At 31.4% G+C, this 26,129-nt stretch overlaps 22 non-coding genes across 22 annotated transcripts; all 22 read right to left on the bottom strand.

Annotated features, from left to right (window-relative positions):
• Nucleotides 1-540: 540 nt before the first annotated feature.
• Nucleotides 541-612, bottom strand: TRNAK-UUU (transfer RNA lysine (anticodon UUU)). Its single transcript has one exon. It is a non-coding gene; the product is annotated as a tRNA-Lys (tRNA).
• Nucleotides 613-1,575: 963 nt separating this feature from the next.
• On the bottom strand, nt 1,576-1,648 carry TRNAK-UUU (transfer RNA lysine (anticodon UUU)). Its single transcript has one exon. It is a non-coding gene; the product is annotated as a tRNA-Lys (tRNA).
• Nucleotides 1,649-2,633: 985 nt separating this feature from the next.
• TRNAK-UUU (transfer RNA lysine (anticodon UUU)) lies at nt 2,634-2,706 on the bottom strand. Its single transcript has one exon. It is a non-coding gene; the product is annotated as a tRNA-Lys (tRNA).
• A 998-nt stretch (nt 2,707-3,704) lies between these two features.
• Nucleotides 3,705-3,777, bottom strand: TRNAK-UUU (transfer RNA lysine (anticodon UUU)). Its single transcript has one exon. It is a non-coding gene; the product is annotated as a tRNA-Lys (tRNA).
• A 983-nt stretch (nt 3,778-4,760) lies between these two features.
• Nucleotides 4,761-4,833, bottom strand: TRNAK-UUU (transfer RNA lysine (anticodon UUU)). The gene has a single exon. It is a non-coding gene; the product is annotated as a tRNA-Lys (tRNA).
• Nucleotides 4,834-5,837: 1,004 nt separating this feature from the next.
• Nucleotides 5,838-5,910, bottom strand: TRNAK-UUU (transfer RNA lysine (anticodon UUU)). Its single transcript has one exon. It is a non-coding gene; the product is annotated as a tRNA-Lys (tRNA).
• Nucleotides 5,911-6,897: 987 nt separating this feature from the next.
• TRNAK-UUU (transfer RNA lysine (anticodon UUU)) lies at nt 6,898-6,970 on the bottom strand. Its single transcript has one exon. It is a non-coding gene; the product is annotated as a tRNA-Lys (tRNA).
• A 1,001-nt stretch (nt 6,971-7,971) lies between these two features.
• TRNAK-UUU (transfer RNA lysine (anticodon UUU)) lies at nt 7,972-8,044 on the bottom strand. Its single transcript has one exon. It is a non-coding gene; the product is annotated as a tRNA-Lys (tRNA).
• Nucleotides 8,045-9,024: 980 nt separating this feature from the next.
• On the bottom strand, nt 9,025-9,097 carry TRNAK-UUU (transfer RNA lysine (anticodon UUU)). Its single transcript has one exon. It is a non-coding gene; the product is annotated as a tRNA-Lys (tRNA).
• A 1,001-nt stretch (nt 9,098-10,098) lies between these two features.
• TRNAK-UUU (transfer RNA lysine (anticodon UUU)) lies at nt 10,099-10,171 on the bottom strand. Its single transcript has one exon. It is a non-coding gene; the product is annotated as a tRNA-Lys (tRNA).
• A 1,002-nt stretch (nt 10,172-11,173) lies between these two features.
• Nucleotides 11,174-11,246, bottom strand: TRNAK-UUU (transfer RNA lysine (anticodon UUU)). The gene has a single exon. It is a non-coding gene; the product is annotated as a tRNA-Lys (tRNA).
• Nucleotides 11,247-12,233: 987 nt separating this feature from the next.
• Nucleotides 12,234-12,306, bottom strand: TRNAK-UUU (transfer RNA lysine (anticodon UUU)). The gene has a single exon. It is a non-coding gene; the product is annotated as a tRNA-Lys (tRNA).
• Nucleotides 12,307-15,977: 3,671 nt separating this feature from the next.
• Nucleotides 15,978-16,050, bottom strand: TRNAK-UUU (transfer RNA lysine (anticodon UUU)). The gene has a single exon. It is a non-coding gene; the product is annotated as a tRNA-Lys (tRNA).
• A 985-nt stretch (nt 16,051-17,035) lies between these two features.
• On the bottom strand, nt 17,036-17,108 carry TRNAK-UUU (transfer RNA lysine (anticodon UUU)). Its single transcript has one exon. It is a non-coding gene; the product is annotated as a tRNA-Lys (tRNA).
• A 1,000-nt stretch (nt 17,109-18,108) lies between these two features.
• TRNAK-UUU (transfer RNA lysine (anticodon UUU)) lies at nt 18,109-18,181 on the bottom strand. Its single transcript has one exon. It is a non-coding gene; the product is annotated as a tRNA-Lys (tRNA).
• A 984-nt stretch (nt 18,182-19,165) lies between these two features.
• On the bottom strand, nt 19,166-19,238 carry TRNAK-UUU (transfer RNA lysine (anticodon UUU)). Its single transcript has one exon. It is a non-coding gene; the product is annotated as a tRNA-Lys (tRNA).
• A 991-nt stretch (nt 19,239-20,229) lies between these two features.
• Nucleotides 20,230-20,302, bottom strand: TRNAK-UUU (transfer RNA lysine (anticodon UUU)). The gene has a single exon. It is a non-coding gene; the product is annotated as a tRNA-Lys (tRNA).
• Nucleotides 20,303-21,301: 999 nt separating this feature from the next.
• Nucleotides 21,302-21,374, bottom strand: TRNAK-UUU (transfer RNA lysine (anticodon UUU)). The gene has a single exon. It is a non-coding gene; the product is annotated as a tRNA-Lys (tRNA).
• A 990-nt stretch (nt 21,375-22,364) lies between these two features.
• TRNAK-UUU (transfer RNA lysine (anticodon UUU)) lies at nt 22,365-22,437 on the bottom strand. Its single transcript has one exon. It is a non-coding gene; the product is annotated as a tRNA-Lys (tRNA).
• A 1,002-nt stretch (nt 22,438-23,439) lies between these two features.
• Nucleotides 23,440-23,512, bottom strand: TRNAK-UUU (transfer RNA lysine (anticodon UUU)). Its single transcript has one exon. It is a non-coding gene; the product is annotated as a tRNA-Lys (tRNA).
• A 990-nt stretch (nt 23,513-24,502) lies between these two features.
• On the bottom strand, nt 24,503-24,575 carry TRNAK-UUU (transfer RNA lysine (anticodon UUU)). Its single transcript has one exon. It is a non-coding gene; the product is annotated as a tRNA-Lys (tRNA).
• Nucleotides 24,576-25,566: 991 nt separating this feature from the next.
• TRNAK-UUU (transfer RNA lysine (anticodon UUU)) lies at nt 25,567-25,639 on the bottom strand. Its single transcript has one exon. It is a non-coding gene; the product is annotated as a tRNA-Lys (tRNA).
• Nucleotides 25,640-26,129: the final 490 nt, after the last annotated feature.

The following is a 26,129-nucleotide window of genomic DNA, read 5'->3' as shown; positions in this document are numbered from 1 at the left end:
CGTATCCAATATTTCAAATCACATTTGTGATAGTACAGCGTTAACTCGTATAAAATGCAAAAAAAATGGCAATACTTTGTAAAAAATATTTGACGCTATATTTTTTATGATTGTGTTAGATTGCCGCTTTGATATTATGTGAATCGTTAGTGATTTTGCACGAGAATAATTGAACGAAATTTTTAAAGTTTTTCTCGCTTCACACACAAATCCTATCGTTTTTAGTTTACTTTTTTTGCATCCCACTTCAAATTAATACCTTTTCTGGTTCTCATTAGGTGGAAAACAGTTCAAAATAATCTTAGAAAGTATGTTAATGGTATATGTGTTTTAGATTATAAGTGTAAATAGTACTTAAAATCGAATTCAAAACTTTACTCCAACAACGACTCATCTAAAGTCGGAACTACCTTATTCTTTTGGAATAATCCTTTCTCAAAGAAAACTGTCAACCGGTTTCAATAACATCTGTCTTCTCTTCAGAAATGAACACTTGATCGTAAGTATTCTTAAATGAATAATTCCAAGAAAACATAACCTCGCCCGAACAGGGACTCGAACCTGGACCGTTAGGTTAAAAGCCTAACGCTCTACCGACTGAGCTATCCGGGCCTTTTAATTAACATTTCTTTTATTTCTTTCCCTACAACCATTATATTTTCACCTATTAATTATTAAATTTCGATCAAGATGATATCGTACTTTTTAAGGGTATCATAACCAGCAAATAAATATACATATCTATATCAATTATACGTTATTTATCTTCAGTAAAAGAAGGCAATATTATAGTAAAAAACCCTTCTACTTTTTTTTATCTTGCTTACTGTAAATTAAAGACCAATAAACTTTTTCTCATCTTCGATTGCTAGGTTCGCGTGAAAGTTAAACATAAACGTCATGTCATTTTTCAAGAATTCTTTCACATGACTTTCAACAGTACTGTATATTTACAGTCATTTCTTTTTCTTGTCATTAAGTTCTTAATATAGCACATTGGTAACGGGTCATATTTTTACACGAATATTTATAACACCTGACGTCAAAAGGTCGTATCCAATATTTCAAATCACATTTGTGATAGTACAGCGTTAACTCGTATAAAATGCAAAAAAAAATGGCAATACTTTGTAAAAATATTTGACGCTATATTTTTATAATTGTGTTAGATTGCCGCTTTGATATTATGTGAATCGTTAGTGATTTTGCACCAGAATAATTGAACGAAATTTATAAAAGTTTTTCTCGCTTCACACACAAATCCTATCGTCTTTTAGTTTACTTCTTTTGCATCCCACTTCAAATTAATACCTTTCTGGTTCTCATTAGGTGGAAAACAGTTCAAAATAATCTTAGAGAAAGTATGTTAATGGTATATGTGTTTTAGATTATAAGTGTAAATAGTACTTAAAATCGAATTCAAAACTTTACTCCAACAACGACTCATCTAAAAGTCGGAACTACCTTATTCTTTTGGGAACACTGTCAACCGGTTTCAACAACATCTGTCTTCTCTTCAGAAATGAACACTTGATCGTAATTATTCTTAAATGAATAATTCAAAAAACATAACCTCGCCCGAACAGGGACTCGAACCCTGGACCGTTAGGTTAAAAGCCTAACGCTCTACCGACTGAGCTATCCGGGCCTTCTAATTAACATTTCTTTTATTTCTTTCCCTACAACCATTATATTTTCACCTATTAATTATTAACTTTCGATCAAGAAGATATCGTACTTTTTAAGGGTATCATAACCAGCAAATAAATATACATATGTATATCAATTATACGTTATTTATCTTCAGTAAAAGAAGGCAATATTATAGTAAAAAACACCCTTCTACTTTTTTATCTTGCTTACTGTAAATTAAAGACCTATAAACTTTTACTCATCCTCGATTGCTCGGTTCGCGTGAAAGTTAAACATAAACGTCATGTCATTTTTCAAGAATTCTTTCACATGACTTTCAACAGTACTGTATATTTACAGTCATTTCTTTTTCTTGTCATTAAGTTTTTAATATAGCACATTGGTAACGGGTCATATTTTTACACGAATATTTATAACACCTGACGTCAAAAGGTCGTATCCAATATTTCAAATCACATTTGTGATAGTACAGCGTTAACTCGTATAAAATGCAAAAAAAAATGGCAATACTTTGTAAAAATGTTTGACGCTATATATTTTATGATTGTGTTAGATTGCCGCTTTGATATTATGTGAATCGTTAGTGATTTTGCCCGAGAATAATTGAACGAAATTTTTAAAAGTTTTTCTCGCTTCACACACAAATCCTATCGTCTTTTAGTTTACTTCTTTTTGCATCCCACTTCAAATTAATACCTTTTCTGGTTCTCATTAGGTGGAAAAACAGTTCAAAATAATCTTAGAGAAAGTATGTTAATGGTATATGTGTTTTAGATTATAAGTGTAAATAGTACTTAAAATCGAATTCAAAACTTTACTCAACAACGACTCATCTAAGAGTCGGAACTACCTTATTCTTTTGGAATAATCCTATCTCAAAGAAAACTGTCAACCGGTTTCAACAACATCTGTCTTCTCTTCAGAAATGAACACTTGATCGTAAGTATTCTTAAATGAATAATTCCAAGAAAACATAACCTCGCCCGAACAGGGACTCGAACCCTGGACCGTTAGGTTAAAAGCCTAACGCTCTACCGACTGAGCTATCCGGGCCTTCTAATTAACATTTCTTTTATTTCTTTCCCTACAACCATTATATTTTCACCTATTAATTATTAAATTTCGATCAAGATGATATCGTACTTCTTATGGGTATCATAACCAGCAAATAAATATACATGTCTATATCAATTATACGTTATTTATCTTCATTAAAAGAAGGCAATATTATAGTAAAAACACCCTTCTACTTTTTATCTTGCTTACTGTAAATTAAAGACCAATAAACTTTTACTCATCTTCGATTGCTAGGTTCGCGTGAAAGTTAAACATAAACGTCATGTCATTTTCAAGAATTCTTTCACATGACTTTCAACAGTACTGTATATTTACAGTCATTTCTTTTTTTTGTCATTAAGTTTTAATATAGCACATTGGTAACGGGTCATATTTTTACACGAATATTTATAACACTTGACGTCAAAGAGAATATACTTACTTGTCGTATCCAATATTTCAAATCACATTTGTCATAGTACAGCGTTAACTCGTATAAAATGCAAAAAAAAAAAAATGGCAATACTTTGTAAAATATTTGACGCTATATTTTTTATGATTGTGTTAGATTGCCGCTTTGATATTATGTGAATCGTTAGTGATTTTGCACGAGAATAATTGAACGAAATTTTAAAAGTTTTTCTCGCTTCACACTCAAATCCTATCGTCTTTTAGTTTACTTCTTTTTGCATCCCACTTCAAATTAATACCTTTTCTGGTTCTCATTAGGTGGAAAAACAGTTCAAAATAATCTTAGAGAAAGTATGTTAATGGTATATGTGTTTTAGATTATAAGTGTAAATAGTACTTAAAATCGAATTCAAAACTTTACTCCAACAACGACTCATCTAAGAGTCGGAACTACCTTATTCTTTTGGAATAATCCTATCTCAAAGAAAACTGTCAACCGGTTTCAACAACATCTGTCTTCTCTTCAGAAATGAACACTTGATCGTAAGTATTCTTAAATGAATAATTCCAAGAAAACATAACCTCGCCCGAACAGGGACTCGAACCCTGGACCGTTAGGTTAAAAGCCTAACGCTCTACCGACTGAGCTATCCGGGCCTTCTAATTAACATTTCTTTTATTTCTTTCCCTACAACCATTATATTTTCACCTATTAATTATTAACTTTCGATCAAGAAGATATCGTACTTTTAAGGGTATCATAACCAGCAAATAAATATACATATCTATATCAATTATACGTTATTTATCTTCAGTAAAAGAAGGCAATATTATAGTAAAAAAACCCTTCTACTTTTTTATCTTGCTTACTGTAAATTAAAGACCAATAAACTTTTACTCATCTTCGATTGCTAGGTTCGCGTGAAAGTTAAACATAAACGTCATGTCATTTTTCAAGAATTCTTTCACATGACTTTCAACAGTACTGTATATTTACAGTCATTTCTTTTTCTTGTCATTAAGTTTTTAATATAGCACATTGGTAACGGGTCATATTTTACACGAATATTTATAACACCTGACGTCAAAAGGTCGTATCCAATATTTCAAATCACATTTGTGATAGTACAGCGTTAACTCGTATAAAATGCAAAAAAAAATGGCAATACTTTGTAAAATATTTGACGCTATATTTTTTTATGATTGTGTTAGATTGCCGCTTTGATATTATGTGAATCGTTAGTGATTTTGCACGAGAATAATTGAACGAAATTTTTAAAAGTTTTTCTCGCTTCACACACAAATCCTATCGTCTTTTAGTTTACTTCTTTTTGCATCCCACTTCAAATTAATACCTTTTCTGGTTCTCATTAGGTGGAAAAACAGTTCAAAATAATCTTAGAGAAAGTATGTTAATGGTATATGTGTTTTAGAATATAAGTGTAAATAGTACTTAAAATCGAATTCAAAACTTTACTCCAACAACGACTCATCTAAAAGTCGGAACTACCTTATTCTTTTGGAATAATCCTATCTCAAAGAAAACTGTCAACCGGTTTCAACAACATCTGTCTTTTTTTCAGAAATGAACACTTGATCGTAAGTATTCTTAAATGAATAATTCCAAGAAAACATAACCTCGCCCGAACAGGGACTCGAACCCTGGACCGTTAGGTTAAAAGCCTAACGCTCTACCGACTGAGCTATCCGGGCCTTCTAATTAACATTTCTTTTTATTTCTTTCCCTACAACCATTATATTTTCACCTATTAATTATTAAATTTCGATCAAGATGATATCGTACTTTTTAAGGGTATCATAACCAGCAAATAAATATACATGTCTATATCAATTATACGTTATTTATCTTCATTAAAAGAAGGCAATATTATAGTAAAAACACCCCTTCTACTTTTTTTATCTTGCTTACTGTAAATTAAAGACCAATAAACTTTTACTCATCTTCGATTGCTAGGTTCGCGTGAAAGTTAAACATAAACGTCATGTCATTTTTCAAGAATTCTTTCACATGACTTTCAACAGTACTGTATATTTACAGTCATTTCTTTTTCTTGTCATTAAGTTTTTAATATAGCACATTGGTAACGGGTCATATTTTACACGAATATTTATATCACATTACTTCAAAAGAGAATACACTTACTTGTCGTATCCAATATTTCAAATCACATTTGTGATAGTACAGCGTTAACTCGTATAAAATGCAAAAAAAAAATGGCAATACTTTGTAAAAATATTTGACGCTATATTTGTTTATGATTGTGTTAGATTGCCGCTTTGATATTATGTGAATCGTTAGTGATTTTGCACGAGAATAATTGAACGAAATTTTTAAAAGTTTTTCTCGCTTCACACTCAAATCCTATCGTCTTTTAGTTTACTTCTTTTTGCATCCCACTTCAAATTAATACCTTTTCTGGTTCTCATTAGGTGGAAAAACAGTTCAAAATAATCTTAGAGAAAGTATGTTAATGGTATATGTGTTTTAGATTATAAGTGTAAATAGTACTTAAAATCGAATTCAAAACTTTACTCCAACAACGACTCATCTAAGAGTCGGAACTACCTTATTCTTTTGGAATAATCCTTTCTCAAAGAAAACTGTCAACCGGTTTCAACAACATCTGTCTTCTCTTCAGAAATGAACACTTGATCGTAAGTATTCTTAAATGAATAATTCCAAGAAAACATAACCTCGCCCGAACAGGGACTCGAACCCTGGACCGTTAGGTTAAAAGCCTAACGCTCTACCGACTGAGCTATCCGGGCCTTCTAATTAACATTTCTTTTTATTTCTTTCCCTACAACCATTATATTTTCACCTATTAATTATTAAATTTCGATCAAGATGATATCGTACTTTTAAGGGTATCATAACCAGCAAATAAATATACATATCTATATCAATTATACGTTATTTATCTTCAGTAAAAGAAGGCAATATTATAGTAAAAAAACCCTTCTACTTTTTTTTATCTTTCTTACTGTAAATTAAAGACCTATAAACTTTTACTCATCCTCGATTGCTCGGTTCGCGTGAAAGTTAAACATAAACGTCATGTCATTTTTCAAGAATTCTTTCACATGACTTTCAACAGTACTGTATATTTACAGTCATTTCTTTTTCTTGTCATTAAGTTTTTAATATAGCACATTGGTAACGGGTCATATTTTTACACGAATATCTATAACACCTGACGTCAAAAGGTCGTATCCAATATTTCAAATCACATTTGTGATAGTTCAGCGTTAACTCGTATAAAATGCAAAAAAAAATGGCAATACTTTGTAAAAATGTTTGACGCTATATTTTTTATGATTGTGTTAGATTGCCGCTTTGATATTATGTGAATCGTTAGTGATTTTGCACGAGAATAATTGAACGAAATTTTTAAAAGTTTTTCTCGCTTCACACACAAATCCTATCGTCTTTTAGTTTACTTCTTTTTGCATCCCACTTCAAATTAATACCTTTTCTGGTTCTCATTAGGTGGAAAAACAGTTCAAAATAATCTTAGAGAAAGTATGTTAATGGTATATGTGTTTTAGAATATAAGTGTAAATAGTACTTAAAATCGAATTCAAAACTTTACTCCAACAACGACTCATCTAAAAGTCGGAACTACCTTATTCTTTTGGAATAATCCTATCTCAAAGAAAACTGTCAACCGGTTTCAACAACATCTGTCTTCTTTTCAGAAATGAACACTTGATCGTAAGTATTCTTAAATGAATAATTCCAAGAAAACATAACCTCGCCCGAACAGGGACTCGAACCCTGGACCGTTAGGTTAAAAGCCTAACGCTCTACCGACTGAGCTATCCGGGCCTTCTAATTAACATTTCTTTTTATTTCTTTCCCTACAACCATTATATTTTCACCTATTAATTATTAAATTTCGATCAAGATGATATCGTACTTTTAAGGGTATCATAACCAGCAAATAAATATACATATCTATATCAATTATACGTTATTTATCTTCAGTAAAAGAAGGCAATATTATAGTAAAAAACACCCCTTCTACTTTTTTATCTTGCTTACTGTAAATTAAAGACCAATAAACTTTTACTCATCTTCGATTGCTAGGTTCGCGTGAAAGTTAAACATAAACGTCATGTCATTTTTCAAGAATTCTTTCACATGACTTTCAACAGTACTGTATATTTACAGTCATTTCTTTTTCTTGTCATTAAGTTTTTAATATAGCACATTGGTAACGGGTCATATTTTACACGAATATTTATATCACATTACTTCAAAAGAGAATACACTTACTTGTCGTATCCAATATTTCAAATCACATTTGTGATAGTACAGCGTTAACTCGTATAAAATGCAAAAAAAAATGGCAATACTTTGTAAAATATTTGACGCTATATTTGTTTATGATTGTGTTAGATTGCCGCTTTGATATTATGTGAATCGTTAGTGATTTTGCACGAGAATAATTGAACGAAATTTTTAAAAGTTTTTCTCGCTTCACACTCAAATCCTATCGTCTTTTAGTTTACTTCTTTTTGCATCCCACTTCAAATTAATACCTTTTCTGGTTCTCATTAGGTGGAAAAACAGTTCAAAATAATCTTAGAGAAAGTATGTTAATGGTATATGTGTTTTAGATTATAAGTGTAAATAGTACTTAAAATCGAATTCAAAACTTTACTCCAACAACGACTCATCTAAGAGTCGGAACTACCTTATTCTTTTGGAATAATCCTATCTCAAAGAACACTGTCAACCGGTTTCAACAACATCTGTCTTCTTTTCAGAAATGAACACTTGATCGTAAGTATTCTTAAATGAATAATTCCAAGAAAACGTAACCTCGCCCGAACAGGGACTCGAACCCTGGACCGTTAGGTTAAAAGCCTAACGCTCTACCGACTGAGCTATCCGGGCCTTCTAATTAACATTTCTTTTATTTCTTTCCCTACAACCATTATATTTTCACCTATTAATTATTAAATTTCGATCAAGATGATATCGTACTTTTAAGGGTATCATAACCAGCAAATAAATATACATATCTATATCAATTATACGTTATTTATCTTCAGTAGCAGAAGGCAATATTATAGTAAAAAACCCTTCTACTTTTTTTATCTTGCTTACTGTAAATTAAAGACCAATAAACTTTTACTCATCCTCGATTGTTAGGTTCGCGTGAAAGTTAAACATAAACGTCATGTCATTTTTCAAGAATTCTTTCACATGACTTTCAACAGTACTGTATATTTATAGTCATTTCTTTTCTTGTCATTAAGTTTTAATATAGCACATTGGTAACGGGTCATATTTTTACACGAATATTTATAACACCTGACGTCAAAAGGTCGTATCCAATATTTCAAATCACATTTGTGATAGTACAGCGTTAACTCGTATAAAATGCAAAAAAAAATGGCAATACTTTGTAAAAATGTTTGACGCTATATATTTTATGATTGTGTTAGATTGCCGCTTTGATATTATGTGAATCGTTAGTGATTTTGCACGAGAATAATTGAACGAAATTTTAAAAGTTTTCTCGCTTCACACACAAATCCTATCGTCTTTTAGTTTACTTCTTTTTGCATCCCACTTCAAATTAATACCTTTTCTGGTTCTCATTAGGTGGAAAAACAGTTCAAAATAATCTTAGAGAAAGTATGTTAATGGTATATGTGTTTTAGATTATAAGTGTAAATAGTACGATAAATCGAATTCAAAACTTTACTCCAACAACGACTCATCTAAGAGTCGGAACTACCTTATTCTTTTGGAATAATCCTATCTCAAAGAAAACTGTCAACCGGTTTCAACAACATCTGTCTTCTCTTCAGAAATGAACACTTGATCGTAAGTATTCTTAAATGAATAATTCCAAGAAAACATAACCTCGCCCGAACAGGGACTCGAACCCTGGACCGTTAGGTTAAAAGCCTAACGCTCTACCGACTGAGCTATCCGGGCCTTCTAATTAACATTTCTTTTTATTTCTTTCCCTACAACCATTATATTTTCACCTATTAATTATTAAATTTCGATCAAGATGATATCGTACTTTTAAGGGTATCATAACCAGCAAATAAATATACATATCTATATCAATTATACGTTATTTATCTTCAGTAAAAGAAGGCAATATTATAGTAAAAAACACCCTTCTACTTTTTTATCTTGCTTACTGTAAATTAAAGACCAATAAACTTTTACTCATCTTCGATTGCTAGGTTCGCGTGAAAGTTAAACATAAACGTCATGTCATTTTTCAAGAATTCTTTCACATGACTTTCAACAGTACTGTATATTTACAGTCATTTCTTTTTCTTGTCATTAAGTTTTTAATATAGCACATTGGTAACGGGTCATATTTTACACGAATATTTATATCACATTACGTCAAAAGAATACACTTACTTGTCGTATCCAATATTTCAAATCACATTTGTGATAGTACAGCGTTAACTCGTATAAAATGCAAAAAAAAAAAATGGCAATACTTTGTAAAAATATTTGACGCTATATTTTTTATGATTGTGTTAGATTGCCGCTTTGATATTATGTGAATCGTTAGTGATTTTGCACGAGAATAATTGAACGAAATTTTTAAAAGTTTTTCTCGCTTCACACTCAAATCCTATCGTCTTTTAGTTTACTTCTTTTTGCATCCCACTTCAAATTAATACCTTTTCTGGTTCTCATTAGGTGGAAAAACAGTTCAAAATAATCTTAGAGAAAGTATGTTAATGGTATATGTGTTTTAGATTATAAGTGTAAATAGTACTTAAAATCGAATTCAAAACTTTACTCCAACAACGACTCATCTAAGAGTCGGAACTACCTTATTCTTTTGGAATAATCCTATCTCAAAGAAAACTGTCAACCGGTTTCAACAACATCTGTCTTCTCTTCAGAAATGAACACTTGATCGTAAGTATTCTTAAATGAATAATTCCAAGAAAACATAACCTCGCCCGAACAGGGACTCGAACCCTGGACCGTTAGGTTAAAAGCCTAACGCTCTACCGACTGAGCTATCCGGGCCTTCTAATTAACATTTCTTTTTATTTCTTTCCCTACAACCATTATATTTTCACCTATTAATTATTAAATTTCGATCAAGATGATATCGTACTTTATAAGGGTATCATAACCAGCAAATAAATATACATATCTATATCAATTATACGTTATTTATCTTCAGTAACAGAAGGCAATATTATAGTAAAAAACACCTTTTCTACTTTTTTATCTTGCTTACTGTAAATTAAAGACCAATAAACTTTTACTCATCTTCGATTGCTAGGTTCGCGTGAAAGTTAAACATAAACGTCATGTCATTTTTCAAGAATTCTTTCACATGACTTTCAACAGTACTGTATATTTACAGTCATTTCTTTTTCTTGTCATTAAGTTTTTAATATAGCACATTGGTAACGGGTCATATTTTTACACGAATATTTATAACACCTGACGTCAAAATAGAATCTACTTACTCGTCGTATCCAATATTTCAAATCACATTTGTGATAGTACAGCGTTAACTCGTATAAAATGCAAAAAAAATGGCAATACTTTGTAAAAATATTTGACGCTATATTTTTTATGATTGTGTTAGATTGCCGCTTTGATATTATGTGAATCGTTAGTGATTTTGCACGAGAATAATTGAACGAAATTTTTAAAAGTTTTTCTCGCTTCACACTCAAATCCTATCGTCTTTTAGTTTACTTCTTTTTGCATCCCACTTCAAATTAATACTTTTTCTGGTTCTCATTAGGTGGAAAAACAGTTCAAAATAATCTTAGAGAAAGTATGTTAATGGTATATGTGTTTTAGATTATAAGTGTAAATAGTACTTAAAATCGAATTCAAAACTTTACTCCAACAACGACTCATCTAAGAGTCGGAACTACCTTATTCTTTTGGAATAATCCTATCTCAAAGAACACTGTCAACCGGTTTCAACAACATCTGTCTTCTCTTCAGAAATGAACACTTGATCGTAAGTATTCTTAAATGAATAATTCCAAGAAAACATAACCTCGCCCGAACAGGGACTCGAACCCTGGACCGTTAGGTTAAAAGCCTAACGCTCTACCGACTGAGCTATCCGGGCCTTCTAATTAACATTTCTTTTATTTCTTTCCCTACAACCATTATATTTTCACCTATTAATTATTAAATTTCGATCAAGATGATATCGTACTTTTAAGGGTATCATAACCAGCAAATAAATATACATATCTATATCAATTATACGTTATTTATCTTCAGTAAAAGAAGGCAATATTATAGTAAAAAACACCTTTTCTACTTTTTTATCTTGCTTACTGTAAATTAAAGACCAATAAACTTTTACTCATCTTCGATTGCTAGGTTCGCGTGAAAGTTAAACATAAACGTCATGTCATTTTTCAAGAATTCTTTCACATGACTTTCAACAGTACTGTATATTTACAGTCATTTCTTTTTCTTGTCATTAAGTTTTTAATATAGCACATTGGTAACGGGTCATATTTTTACACGAATATTTATAACACCTGACGTCAAAAGGTCGTATCCAATATTTCAAATCACATTTGTGATAGTACAGCGTTAACTCGTATAAAATGCAAAAAAAAAATGGCAATACTTTGTAAAAATATTTGACGCTATATTTTTTATGATTGTGTTAGATTGCCGCTTTGATATTATGTGAATCGTTAGTGATTTTGCACGAGAATAATTGAACGAAATTTTTAAAAGTTTTTCTCGCTTCACACTCAAATCCTATCGTCTTTTAGTTTACTTCTTTTTGCATCCCACTTCAAATTAATACCTTTTCTGGTTCTCATTAGGTGGAAAAACAGTTCAAAATAATCTTAGAGAAAGTATGTTAATGGTATATGTGTTTTAGAATATAAGTGTAAATAGTACTTAAAATCGAATTCAAAACTTTACTCCAACAACGACTCATCTAAAAGTCGGAACTACCTTATTCTTTTGGAATAATCCTATCTCGAAGAACACTGTCAACCGGTTTCAATAACATCTGTCTTCTCTTCAGAAATGAACACTTAATCGTAATTATTCTTAAATGAATAAGTTCAAGAAAACATAACATCGCCCGAACAGGGACTCGAATCCTTGAGCGTTAGGTTAAAAGCCTAACGCTCTACCGACTGAGCTATCCGGGCCTTTTAATTAACATTTCTTTTTATTTCTTTCCCTACAACCATTATATTTTCACCTATTAATTATTAACTTTCGATCAAGAAGATATCGTACTTTTTAAGGGTATCATAACCAGCAAATAAATATACATATCTATATCAATTATACGTTATTTATCTTCAGTAAAAGAAGGCAATATTATAGTAAAAAAAACCTTTCTACTTTTTTATCTTGCTTACTGTAAATTAAAGACCAATAAACTTTTACTCATCTTCGATTGCTAGGTTCGCGTGAAAGTTAAACATAAACGTCATGTCATTTTTCAAGAATTCTTTCACATGACTTTCAACAGTACTGTATATTTACAGTCATTTCTTTTTCTTGTCATTAAGTTTTTAATATAGCACATTGGTAACGGGTCATATTTTACACGAATATTTATAACACCTGACGTCAAAAGGTCGTATCCAATATTTCAAATCACATTTGTGATAGTACAGCGTTAACTCGTATAAAATGCAAAAAAAAATGGCAATATTTTGTAAAAATGTTTGACGCTATATATTTTATGATTGTGTTAGATTGCCGCTTTGATATTATGTGAATCGTTAGTGATTTTGCACGAGAATAATTGAACGAAATTTTTAAAAGTTTTTCTCGCTTCACACTCAAATCCTATCGTCTTTTAGTTTACTTCTTTTGCATCCCACTTCAAATTAATACCTTTTCTGGTTCTCATTAGGTGGAAAAACAGTTCAAAATAATCTTAGAGAAAGTATGTTAATGGTATATGTGTTTTAGATTATAAGTGTAAATAGTACGATAAATCGAATTCAAAACTTTACTCCAACAACGACTCATCTAAAAGTCGGAACTACCTTATTCTTTTGGAATAATCCTATCTCAAAGAACACTGTCAACCGGTTTCAACAACATCTGTCTTCTCTTCAGAAATGAACACTTGATCGTAAGTATTCTTAAATGAATAAGTTCAAGAAAACATAACCTCGCCCGAACAGGGACTCGAACCCTGGACCGTTAGGTTAAAAGCCTAACGCTCTACCGACTGAGCTATCATCACCTCACACGACTCACCGAATCAATATACAAAGCTTACAACAACAATCAAGTAACCATCGGGGTATTCCTAGATGTCAAAAAAGCATTCGACAGCGTTTGCCACAATGCCATCATATACAAACTAAACCACCTACAAATAAATCCTACGATAGTCAAATGGATTTCAAATTTTTTAACCAATAGAACAGCACAAGTAAAAGTCAATAAAACCATATCCAAATTGTTTAATATAACGGCAGGAGTGCCCCAAGGATCAGTCCTCTCTCCACTTCTTTACATAATTTTCGTCAGTGACATACCTTTTCCAAATCTAACATACACACACAATTCACAATACGCAGATGACATCGCAATCTGGAGCACCTCCAGAAACCCAGTAATGGCCATGTCTCGCGTACAAGAATCACTAAACATCGTCTCAACATGGAGCAACAAGTGGAGGGTCGTGTTAAATCCGACAAAAACACAAGCAATCACCTTCTATAGAAAACTAAAGAAGCAAAGAAAAAATCTAGAAAAAATAAATCTATCACTTGGAAACACAACCATCAACATGAGCAAAAACATCACATTCCTTGGCGTCACTTTCGACACAAAACTAACATGGAAAAAACACATAAACAATATACACTCATCAATAAGAAAAAAAGGATTTCATATCTAAAGACTATAACTGGTAAACAATCAAAATGCGCACCGAACACCATTATACAAATATACAAGGCTTACATCCGTCCACTAATAGAGTACGGATGTCAAGTAACATACAACATGTCAAACAACACACTCCAAAAAAAAATCCAAGTGCAACAAAACAAAATATTAAAATCCGCATTCAGTTTACCATCTTTTACACCAACAAATTATCTACACCAAATTAGTAATTTACCAACTATAAGAGAAAGAATAACAGAACTTTCTATGAAATATTATCGAAAAGCAGAAAACAGAAACAAACTAACGGCATCACTACACAAATTATCAAGTGCACCAACAAAATACATATCACCATACAACATATTTCAAGAATCACAATCCACTCAACAAAGAGTCTAAATACATAAAAACTATGTTATTAACATGAATTCCTTTTTTTTCAGGTACAGGGCACACGACAGGCAAAACTTTCGGCGCCTGTCGTGTGAAAGTGGGTTTTCTCGGGGTACTCCCGTTTCCCCCCACATCAAAATCTTCAGGCATTGGATTTCTAGATCCCAGCCCAGGCAACCTTTTTGCCAGACCCAGAATAGGGCCGTTTGATTTGATTTGATCTGAACTTGAATGAATTACATTCATGTTCACATCTACCCAACTTTTTCTTTTCGAGACAGGTCCCGACCTTTCCTTCTTTCCACTGCTACCTTTGCCTCCACCCAAAAGACCATTTAGTGAGACATTCCCCACCCAAAAAGTCAAGAATAATAACGATAATTAATTTATTAAAATAATAATAATAAAAAAAAACCACCACTTAATCCTAATAACAATTCATGAAAGGGGACGAAGAGGAACTACAAAGTTCCTGAACACCCCAGTTGGAGAGAGAACTCTTCGGATTTCTCTCTCTCTAAACTGAACCCCTGCCACGTTAGTTTAGTTTAGTTTAGTTTAGACTGAGCTATCCGGGCCTTCTAATTAACATTTCTTTTTATTTCTTTCCCTACAACCATTATATTTTCACCTATTAATTATTAAATTTCGATCAAGATGATATCGTACTTTTTAAGGGTATCATAACCAGCAAATAAATATACATATCTATATCAATTATACGTTATTTATCTTCAGTAAAAGAAGGCAATATTATAGTAAAAAACACCCCTTCTACTTTTTTATCTTGCTTACTGTAAATTAAAGACCTATAAACTTTTACTCATCCTCGATTGCTCGGTTCGCGTGAAAGTTAAACATAAACGTCATGTCATTTTTCAAGAATTCTTTCACATGACTTTCAACAGTACTGTATATTTACAGTCATTTCTTTTTCTTGTCATTAAGTTTTTAATATAGCACATTGGTAACGGGTCATATTTTTACACGAATATTTATAACACCTGACGTCAGAAGGTCGTATCCAATATTTCAAATCACATTTGTGATAGTACAGCGTTAACTCGTATAAAATGCAAAAAAAAATGGCAATACTTTGTAAAAATATTTGACGCTATATTTTTTATGATTGTGTTAGATTGCCGCTTTGATATTATGTGAATCGTTAGTGATTTTGCACGAGAATAATTGAACGAAATTTTAAAAGTTTTTCTCGCTTCACACTCAAATCCTATCGTCTTTTAGTTTACTTCTTTTGCATCCCACTTCAAATTAATACCTTTTCTGGTTCTCATTAGGTGGAAAAACAGTTCAAAATAATCTTAGAGAAAGTATGTTAATGGTATATGTGTTTTAGATTATAAGTGTAAATAGTACTTAAAATCGAATTCAAAACTTTACTCCAACAACGACTCATCTAAGAGTCGGAACTACCTTATTCTTTTGGAATAATCCTATCTCAAAGAAAACTGTCAACCGGTTTCAACAACATCTGTCTTCTCTTCAGAAATGAACACTTGATCGTAAGTATTCTTAAATGAATAATTCCAAGAAAACGTAACCTCGCCCGAACAGGGACTCGAACCCTGGACCGTTAGGTTAAAAGCCTAACGCTCTACCGACTGAGCTATCCGGGCCTTCTAATTAACATTTCTTTTATTTCTTTCCCTACAACCATTATATTTTCACCTATTAATTATTAACTTTCGATCAAGAAGATATCGTACTTTTTAAGGGTATCATAACCAGCAAATAAATATACATGTCTATATCAATTATACCTTATTTATCTTCAGTAAAAGAAGGCAATATTATAGTAAAAAACACCTTTTCTACCTTTTCATCTTGCTTACTGTAAATTAAAGACCAATAAACTTTTACTCATCTTCGATTGCTAGGTTCGCGTGAAAGTTAAACATAAACGTCATGTCATTTTTCAAGAATTCTTTCACATGACTTTCAACAGTACTGTATATTTACAGTCATTTCTTTTTCTTGTCATTAAGTTTTTAATATAGCACATTGGTAACGGGTCATATTTTTACAGGAATATTTATAACACATGACGTCAAAAGGTCGTATCCAATATTTCAAATCACATTTGTGAGAGTACAGCGTTAACTCGTATAAAATGCAAAAAAAAATGGCAATACTTTGTAAAAATATTTGACGCTATATTTTTTATGATTGTGTTAGATTGCCGCTTTGATATTATGTGAATCGTTAGTGATTTTGCACGAGAATAATTGAACGAAATTTTTAAAAGTTTTTCTCGCTTCACACTCATATCCTATCGTCTTTTAGTTTACTTCTTTTTGCATTCCACTTCAAATTAATACCTGTTCTGGTTCTCATTAGGTGGAAAAACAGTTCAAAATAATCTGAGAAAGTATGTTAATGGTATATGTCTTTTAGATTATAAGTGTAAATAGTACTTAAAATCGAATTCAAAACTTTACTCCAACAACGACTCATCTAAGAGTCGGAACTACCTTATTCTTTTGGAATAATCCTATCTCAAAGAAAACTGTCAACCGGTTTCAACAACATCTGTCTTCTCTTCAGAAATGAACACTTGATCGTAAGTATTCTTAAATGAATAATTCCAAGAAAACATAACCTCGCCCGAACAGGGACTCGAACCCTGGACCGTTAGGTTAAAAGCCTAACGCTCTACCGACTGAGCTATCCGGGCCTGGTAATTAACATTTCTTTTTATTTCTTTCCCTACAACCATTATATTTTCACCTATTAATTATTAACTTTCGATCAAGAAGATATCGTACTTTTTAAGGGTATCATAACCAGCAAATAAATATACATATCTATATCAATTATACGTTTTTTATCTTTAGTAAAAGAAGGCAATATTATAGTAAAAAACACCCTTCTACTTTTTTATCTTGCTTACTGTAAATTAAAGACCAATAAACTTTTACTCATCCTCGATTGCTCGGTTCGCGTGAAAGTTAAACATAAACGTCATGTCATTTTTCAAGAATTCTTTCACATGACTTTCAACAGTACTGTATATTTACAGTCATTTCTTTTTCTTGTCATTAAGTTTTTAATATAGCACATTGGTAACGGGTCATATTTTACACGAATATTTATATCACATTACTTCAAAAGAGAATATACTTACTCGTCGTATCCAATATTTCAAATCACATTTGTGATAGTACAGCGTTAACTCGTATAAAATGCAAAAAAAAATGGCAATACTTTGTAAAAATATTTGACGCTATATTTTTTATGATTGTGTTAGATTGCCGCTTTGATATTATGTGAATCGTTAGTGATTTTGCACGAGAATAATTGAACGAAATTTCTAAAAGTTTTTCTCGCTTCACACTCAAATCCTATCGTCTTTTAGTTTACTTCTTTTTGCATCCCACTTAAATTAATACCTTTTCTGGTTCTCATTAGGTGGAAAAACAGTTCAAAATAATCTTAGAGAAAGTATGTTAATGGTATATGTGTTTTAGATTATAAGTGTAAATAGTACGATAAATCGAATTCAAAACTTTACTCCAACAACGACTCATCTAAGAATCGGAACTACCCTATTCTTTTGGAATAATCCTATCTCAAAGAAATCTGTCAACCGGTTTCAATAACATCTGTCTTCTCTTCAGAAATGAACACTTAATCGTAATTATTCTTAAATGAATAAGTTCAAGAAAACATAACCTCGCCCGAACAGGGACTCGAATCCTGGACCGTTAGGTTAAAAGCCTAACGCTCTACCGATTGAGCTATCCGGGCCTGGTAATTAACATTTCTTTTTATTTCTTTCCCTACAAACATTATATTTTCACCTATTAATTATTAACTTTCGATCAAGAAGATATCGTACTTTTTAAGGGTATCATAACCAGCAAATAAATATACATATCTATATCAATTATACGTTATTTATCTTCAGTAAAAGAAGGCAATATTATAGTAAAAAACACCCTTCTACTTTTTTATCTTGCTTACTGTAAATTAAAGACCAATAAACTTTTACTCATCCTCGATTGCTAGGTTCGCGTGAAAGTTAAACATAAACGTCATGTCATTTTTCAAGAATTCTTTCACATGACTTTCAACAGTACTGTATATTTACAGTCATTTCTTTTTCTTGTCATTAAGTTTTAATATAGCACATTGGTAACGGGTCATATTTTTACACGAATATTTATAACACCTGACGTCAAAGGTCGTATCCAATATTTCAAATCACATTTGTGATAGTACAGCGTTAACTCGTATAAAATGCAAAAAAAAATGGCAATACTTTGTAAAAATATTTGACGCTATATTTTTTATGATTGTGTTAGATTGCCGCTTTGATATTATGTGAATCGTTAGTGATTTTGCACGAGAATAATTGAACGAAATTTTTAAAAGTTTTTCTCGCTTCACACTCAAATCCTATCGTCTTTTAGTTTACTTCTTTTTGCATCCCACTTAAATTAATACCTTTTCTGGTTCTCATTAGGTGGAAAAACAGTTCAAAATAATCTTAGAGAAAGTATGTTAATGGTATATGTGTTTTAGATTATAAGTGTAAATAGTACTTAAAATCGAATTCAAAACTTTACTCCAACAACGACTCATCTAAGAGTCGGAACTACCTTATTCTTTTGGAATAATCCTATCTCAAAGAAAACTGTCAACCGGTTTCAACAACATCTGTCTTCTCTTCAGAAATGAACACTTGATCGTAAATATTCTTAAATGAATAATTCCAAGAAAACATAACCTCGCCCGAACAGGGACTCGAACCCTGGACCGTTAGGTTAAAAGCCTAACGCTCTACCGACTGAGCTATCCGGGCCTTCTAATTAACATTTCTTTTTATTTCTTTCCCTACAACCATTATATTTTCACCTATTAATTATTAACTTTCGATCAAGAAGATATCGTACTTTTTAAGGGTATCATAACCAGCAAATAAATATACATATCTATATCAATTATACCTTATTTATCTTCAGTAAAAGAAGGCAATATTATAGTAAAAAACACCTTTTCTACCTTTTCATCTTGCTTACTGTAAATTAAAGACCAATAAACTTTTACTCATCTTCGATTGCTAGGTTCGCGTGAAAGTTAAACATAAACGTCATGTCATTTTTCAAGAATTCTTTCACATGACTTTCAACAGTACTGTATATTTACAGTCATTTCTTTTTCTTGTCATTAAGTTTTTAATATAGCACATTGGTAACGGGTCATATTTTTACACGAATATTTATAACACCTGACGTCAAAAGGTCGTATCCAATATTTCAAATCACATTTGTGATAGTACAGCGTTAACTTGTATAAAATGCAAAAAAAAAAATGGCAATACTTTGTAAAAATATTTGACGCTATATTTTTTATGATTGTGTTAGATTGCCGCTTTGATATTATGTGAATCGTTAGTGATTTTGCACGAGAATAATTGAACGAAATTTTTTAAAAGTTTTTGTCGCTTCACACTCATACCCTATGGTCTTTTAGTTTACTTCTTTTTGCATTCCACTTCAAATTAATACCTGTTCTGGTTCTCATTAGGTGGAAAAACAGTTCAAAATAATCTGAGAGAAAGTATGTTTATGGTATATGTCTTTTAGATTATAAGTGTAAATAGTACTTAAAATCGAATTCAAAACTTTACTCCAACAACGACTCATCTAAGAGTCGGAACTACCTTATTCTTTTGGAATAATCCTATCTCAAAGAAAACTGTCAACCGGTTTCAACAACATCTGTCTTCTCTTCAGAAATGAACACTTGATCGTAAATATTCTTAAATGAATAATTCCAAGAAAACGTAACCTCGCCCGAACAGGGACTCGAACCCTGGACCGTTATGTTAAAAGCCTAACGCTCAACGGACTGAGCTATCCGGGCCTTCTAATTAACATTTCTTTTTATTTCTTTCCCTACAACCATTATATTTTCACCTATTAATTATTAACTTTCGATCAAGAAGATATCGTACTTTTTAAGGGTATCATAACCAGCAAATAAATATACATATCTATATCAATTATACCTTATTTATCTTCAGTAAAAGAAGGCAATATTATAGTAAAAAACACCTTTTCTACCTTTTCATCTTGCTTACTGTAAATTAAAGACCAATATACTTTTACTCATCTTCGATTGCTAGGTTCGCGTGAAAGTTAAACATAAACGTCATGTCATTTTTCAAGAATTCTTTCACATGACTTTCAACAGTACTGTATATTTACAGTCATTTCTTTTTCTTGTCATTAAGTTTTTAATATTGCACTTCGGTAACGGGTCATATTTTACACGAATATTTATATCACATTACTTCAAAAGAGAATATACTTACTCGTCGTATCCAATATTTCAAATCACATTTGTGATAGTACAGCGTTAACTCGTATAAAATGCAAAAAAAAATGGCAATACTTTGTAAAAATATTTGACGCTATATTTTTTATGATTGTGTTAGATTGCCGCTTTGATATTATGTGAATCGTTAGTGATTTTGCACGAGAATAATTGAACGAAATTTTTAAAAGTTTTTCTCGCTTCACACTCAAATCCTATCGTCTTTTAGTTTACTTCTTTTTGCATCCCACTTCAAATTAATACCTTTTCTGGTTCTCATTAGGTGGAAAAACAGTTCAAAATAATCTTAGAGAAAGTATGTTAATGGTATATGTGTTTTAGATTATAAGTGTAAATAGTACGATAAATCGAATTCAAAACTTTACTCCAACAACGACTCATCTAAGAATCGGAACTACCCTATTCTTTTGGAATAATCCTATCTCAAAGAAATCTGTCAACCGGTTTCAACATCTGTCTTCTCTTCAGAGATGAACACTTAATCGTAATTATTCTTAAATGAATAAGTTCAAGAAAACATAACATCGCCCGAACAGGGACTCGAATCCTGGACCGTTAGGTTAAAAGCCTAACGCTCTACCGATTGAGCTATCCGGGCCTGGTAATTAACATTTCTTTTTATTTCTTTCCCTACAAACATTATATTTTCACCTATTAATTATTAACTTTCGATCAAGAAGATATCGTACTTTTTAAGGGTATCATAACCAGCAAATAAATATACATATCTATATCAATTATAGGTTATTTATCTTCAGTAAAAGAAGGCAATATTATAGTAAAAAACACCCCTTCTATTTTTTCATCTTGCTTACTGTAAATTAAAGACCAATAAACTTTTACTCATCCTCGATTGCTAGGTTCGCGTGAAAGTTAAACATAAACGTCATGTCATTTTTCAAGAATTCTTTCACATGACTTTCAACAGTACTGTATATTTACAGTCATTTCTTTTTCTTGTCATTAAGTTTTTATTATTGCACTTCGGTAACGGGTCATATTTTTACACGAATATTTATAACACATGACGTCAAAAGGTCGTATCCAATATTTCAAATCACATTTGTGAGAGTACAGCGTTAACTCGTATAAAATGCAAAAAAAAAATGGCAATACTTTGTAAAAATATTTGACGCTATATTTGTTTATGATTGTGTGAGATTGCCGCTTTGATATTATGTGAATCGTTAGTGATTTTGCACGAGAATAATTGAACGAAATTTTTAAAAGTTTTTGTCGCTTCACACTCATACCCTATGGTCTTTTAGTTTACTTCTTTTTGCATTCCACTTCAAATTAATACCTGTTCTGGTTCTCATTAGGTGGAAAAACAGTTCAAAATAATCTGAGAGAAAGTATGTTTATGGTATATGTCTTTTAGATTATAAGTGTAAATAGTACTTAAAATCGAATTCAAAACTTTACTCCAACAACGACTCATCTAAGAGTCGGAACTACCTTATTCTTTTGGAATAATCCTATCTCAAAGAAAACTGTCAACCGGTTTCAACAACATCTGTCTTCTCTTCAGAAATGAACACTTGATCGTAAGTATTCTTAAATGAATAATTCCAAGAAAACATAACCTCGCCCGAACAGGGACTCGAACCCTGGACCGTTAGGTTAAAAGCCTAACGCTCTACCGACTGAGCTATCCGGGCCTGATAATTAACATTTCTTTTTATTTCTTTCCTACAACCATTATATTTTCACCTATTAATTATTAACTTTCGATCAAGAAGATAACGTACTTTTTAAGGGTATGATAACCAGCAAATAAATATACATATCTATATCAATTATACGTTTTTTATCTTCAGTAAAAGAAGGCAATATTATAGTAAAAAACACCCCTTCTACTTTTTTATCTTGCTTACTGTAAATTAAAGACCAATAAACTTTTACTCATCCTCGATTGCTCGGTTCGCGTGAAAGTTAAACATAATCGTCATATCATTTTTCAAGAATTCTTTCACATGCCTTTCAACAGTACTGTATATTTACAGTCATTTCTTTTTCTTGTCATTAAGTTTTTAATATAGCACATTGGTAACGGGTCATATTTTACACGAATATTTATATCACATTACTTCAAACGAGAATACACTTACTCGTCGTATCCAATATTTCAAATCACATTTGTGATAGTACAGCGTTAACTCGTATAAAATGCAAAAAAAAAATGGCAATACTTTGTAAAAATATTTGACGCTATATTTTTTATGATTGTGTTAGATTGCCGCTTTGATATTATGTGAATCGTTAGTGATTTTGCACGAGAATAATTGAACGAAATTTTTAAAAGTTTTTCTCGCTTCACACTCAAATCCTATCGTCTTTTAGTTTACTTCTTTTTGCATCCCACTTCAAATTAATACCTTTTCTGGTTCTCATTAGGTGGAAAAACAGTTCAAAATAATCTTAGAGAAAGTATGTTAATGGTATATGTGTTTTAGATTATAAGTGTAAATAGTACGATAAATCGAATTCAAAACTTTACTCCAACAACGACTCATCTAAGAATCGGAACTACCTTATTCTTTTGGAATAATCCTATCTCAAAGAAAACTGTCAACCGGTTTCAACAACATCTGTCTTCTCTTCAGAAATGAACACTTGATCGTAATTATTCTTAAATGAATAAGTTCAAGAAAACATAACCTCGCCCGAACAGGGACTCGAACCCTGGACCGTTAGGTTAAAAGCCTAACGCTCTACCGACTGAGCTATCCGGGCCTTCTAATTAACATTTCTTTTTATTTCTTTCCCTACAACCATTATATTTTCACCTATTAATTATTAACTTTCGATCAAGAAGATATCGTACTTTTTAAGGGTATCATAACCAGCAAATAAATATACATATCTATATCAATTATACGTTATTTATCTTCAGTAAAAGAAGGCAATATTATAGTAAAAAACACCTTTTCTACTTTTTCATCTTGCTTACTGTAAATTAAAGACCAATAAACTTTTACTCATCCTCGATTGCTAGGTTCGCGTGAAAGTTAAACATAAACGTCATGTCATTTTTCAAGAATTCTTTCACATGACTTTCAACAGTACTGTATATTTACAGTCATTTCTTTTTCTTGTCATTAAGTTTTAATATAGCACATTGGTAACGGGTCATATTTTTACACGAATATTTATAACACCTGACGTCAAAAGGTCGTATCCAATATTTCAAATCACATTTGTGATAGTACAGCGTTAACTCGTATAAAATGCAAAAAAAAAAAATGGCAATACTTTGTAAAAATATTTGACGCTATATTTTTTATGATTGTGTTAGATTGCCGCTTTGATATTATGTGAATCGTTAGTGATTTTGCACGAGAATAATTGAACGAAATTTTTAAAAGTTTTTGTCGCTTCACACTCATACCCTATGGTCTTTTAGTTTACTTCTTTTTGCATTCCACTTCAAATTAATACCTGTTCTGGTTCTCATTAGGTGGAAAAACAGTTCAAAATAATCTTAGAGAAAGTATGTTAATGGTATATGTGTTTTAGATTATAAGTGTAAATAGTACGATAAATCGAATTCAAAACTTTATTCCAACAACGACTCATCTAAGAGTCGGAACTACTTTATTCTTTTGGAATAATCCTATCTCAAAGAACACTGTCAACCGGTTTCAACAACATCTGTCTTCTCTTCAGAAATGAACACTTGATCGTAATTATTCTTAAATGAATAAGTTCAAGAAAACATAACATCGCCCGAACAGGGACTCGAACCCTGGACCGTTAGGTTAAAAGCCTAACGCTCTACCGACTGAGTTATCCGGGTCTGGTAATAAACATTTCTTTTTATTTCTTTCCCTACAACCATTATATTTTCACCTATTAATTATTAACTTTCGATCAAGAAGATATCGTACTTTTTAAGGGTATCATAACCAGCAAATAAATATACATATCTATATCAATTATACGTTATTTATCTTCAGTAAAAGAAGGCAATATTATAGTAAAAAACACCCCTTTACTTTTTTATCTTGCTTTCTGTAAATTAAAGACCAATAAACTTTTACTCATCCTCGATTGCTCGGTTCGAGTGAAATTTAAACATAAACGTCATGTCATTTTTCAAGAATTCTTTCACATGACTTTCAACAGTACTGTATATTTACAGTCATTTCTTTTTCTTGTCATTAAGTTTTTAATATAGCACATTGGTAACGGGTCATATTTTTACACGAATATTTATAACACCTGACGTCAAAAGGTCGTATCCAATATTTCAAATCACATTTGTGATAGTACAGCGTTAACTCGTATAAAATGCAAAAAAAAAAAATGGCAATACTTTGTAAAAATATTTGACGCTATATTTGTTTATGATTGTGTTAGATTGCCGCTTTGATATTATGTGAATCGTTAGTGATTTTGCACGAGAATAATTGAACGAAATTTTTAAAAGTTTTTGTCGCTTCACACTCAAATCCTATCGTCTTTTAGTTTACTTCTTTTTGCATCCCACTTTAAATTAATACCTGTTCTGGTTCTCATTAGGTGGAAAAACAGTTCAAAATAATCTTAGAGAAAGTATGTTAATGGTATATGTGTTTTAGATTATAAGTGTAAATAGTACTTAAAATCGAATTCAAAACTTTACTCCAACAACGACTCATCTAAGAGTCGGAACTACCTTATTCTTTTGGAATAATCCTATCTCAAAGAAAACTGTCAACCGGTTTCAACAACATCTGTCTTCTCTTCAGAAATGAACACTTAATCGTAATTATTCTTAAATGAATAATTCCAAGAAAACATAACATCGCCCGAACAGGGACTCGAACCCTGGACCGTTTGGTTAAAAGCCTAACGCTCTACCGACTGAGATATCCGGGTCTGGTAATAAACATTTCTTTTTATTTCTTTCCCTACAACCATTATATTTTCACCTATTAATTATTAACTTTCGATCAAGATGATATCGTACTTTTTAAGGGTATCATAACCAGCAAATAAATATACATATCTATATCAATTATACGTTATTTCTCTTCAGTAGCAGAAGGCAATATTATTGTAAAAAACACAAATTCTACTTTTTTATCTTGTTTTCTGTAAATTAAAGACCAATAAACTTTTACTCATCCTCGATTGCTCGGTTCGAATGAAATTTAAACATAAACGTCATGTCATTTTTCAAGAATTCTTTCACATGACTTTCAACAGTACTGTATATTTACAGTCATTTCTTTTTCTTCTCATTAAGTTTTTAATATAGCACATTGGTAACGGGTCATATTTTTACACGAATATTTATAACACCTGACGTCAAAAGAGAATATACTTAATGCCACTTTAAATTAATACCCTTTCTGGTTCTCATGTC

The sequence above is a fragment of the Tachypleus tridentatus genome, chromosome 13, assembly GCF_004210375.1.
Source record: "Tachypleus tridentatus isolate NWPU-2018 chromosome 13, ASM421037v1, whole genome shotgun sequence".
Lineage (NCBI taxonomy): Eukaryota > Metazoa > Arthropoda > Merostomata > Xiphosura > Limulidae > Tachypleus > Tachypleus tridentatus.
Note: the sequence above shows the minus strand (reverse complement) of the source record. Positions and strands in the feature narration are given on the sequence as shown.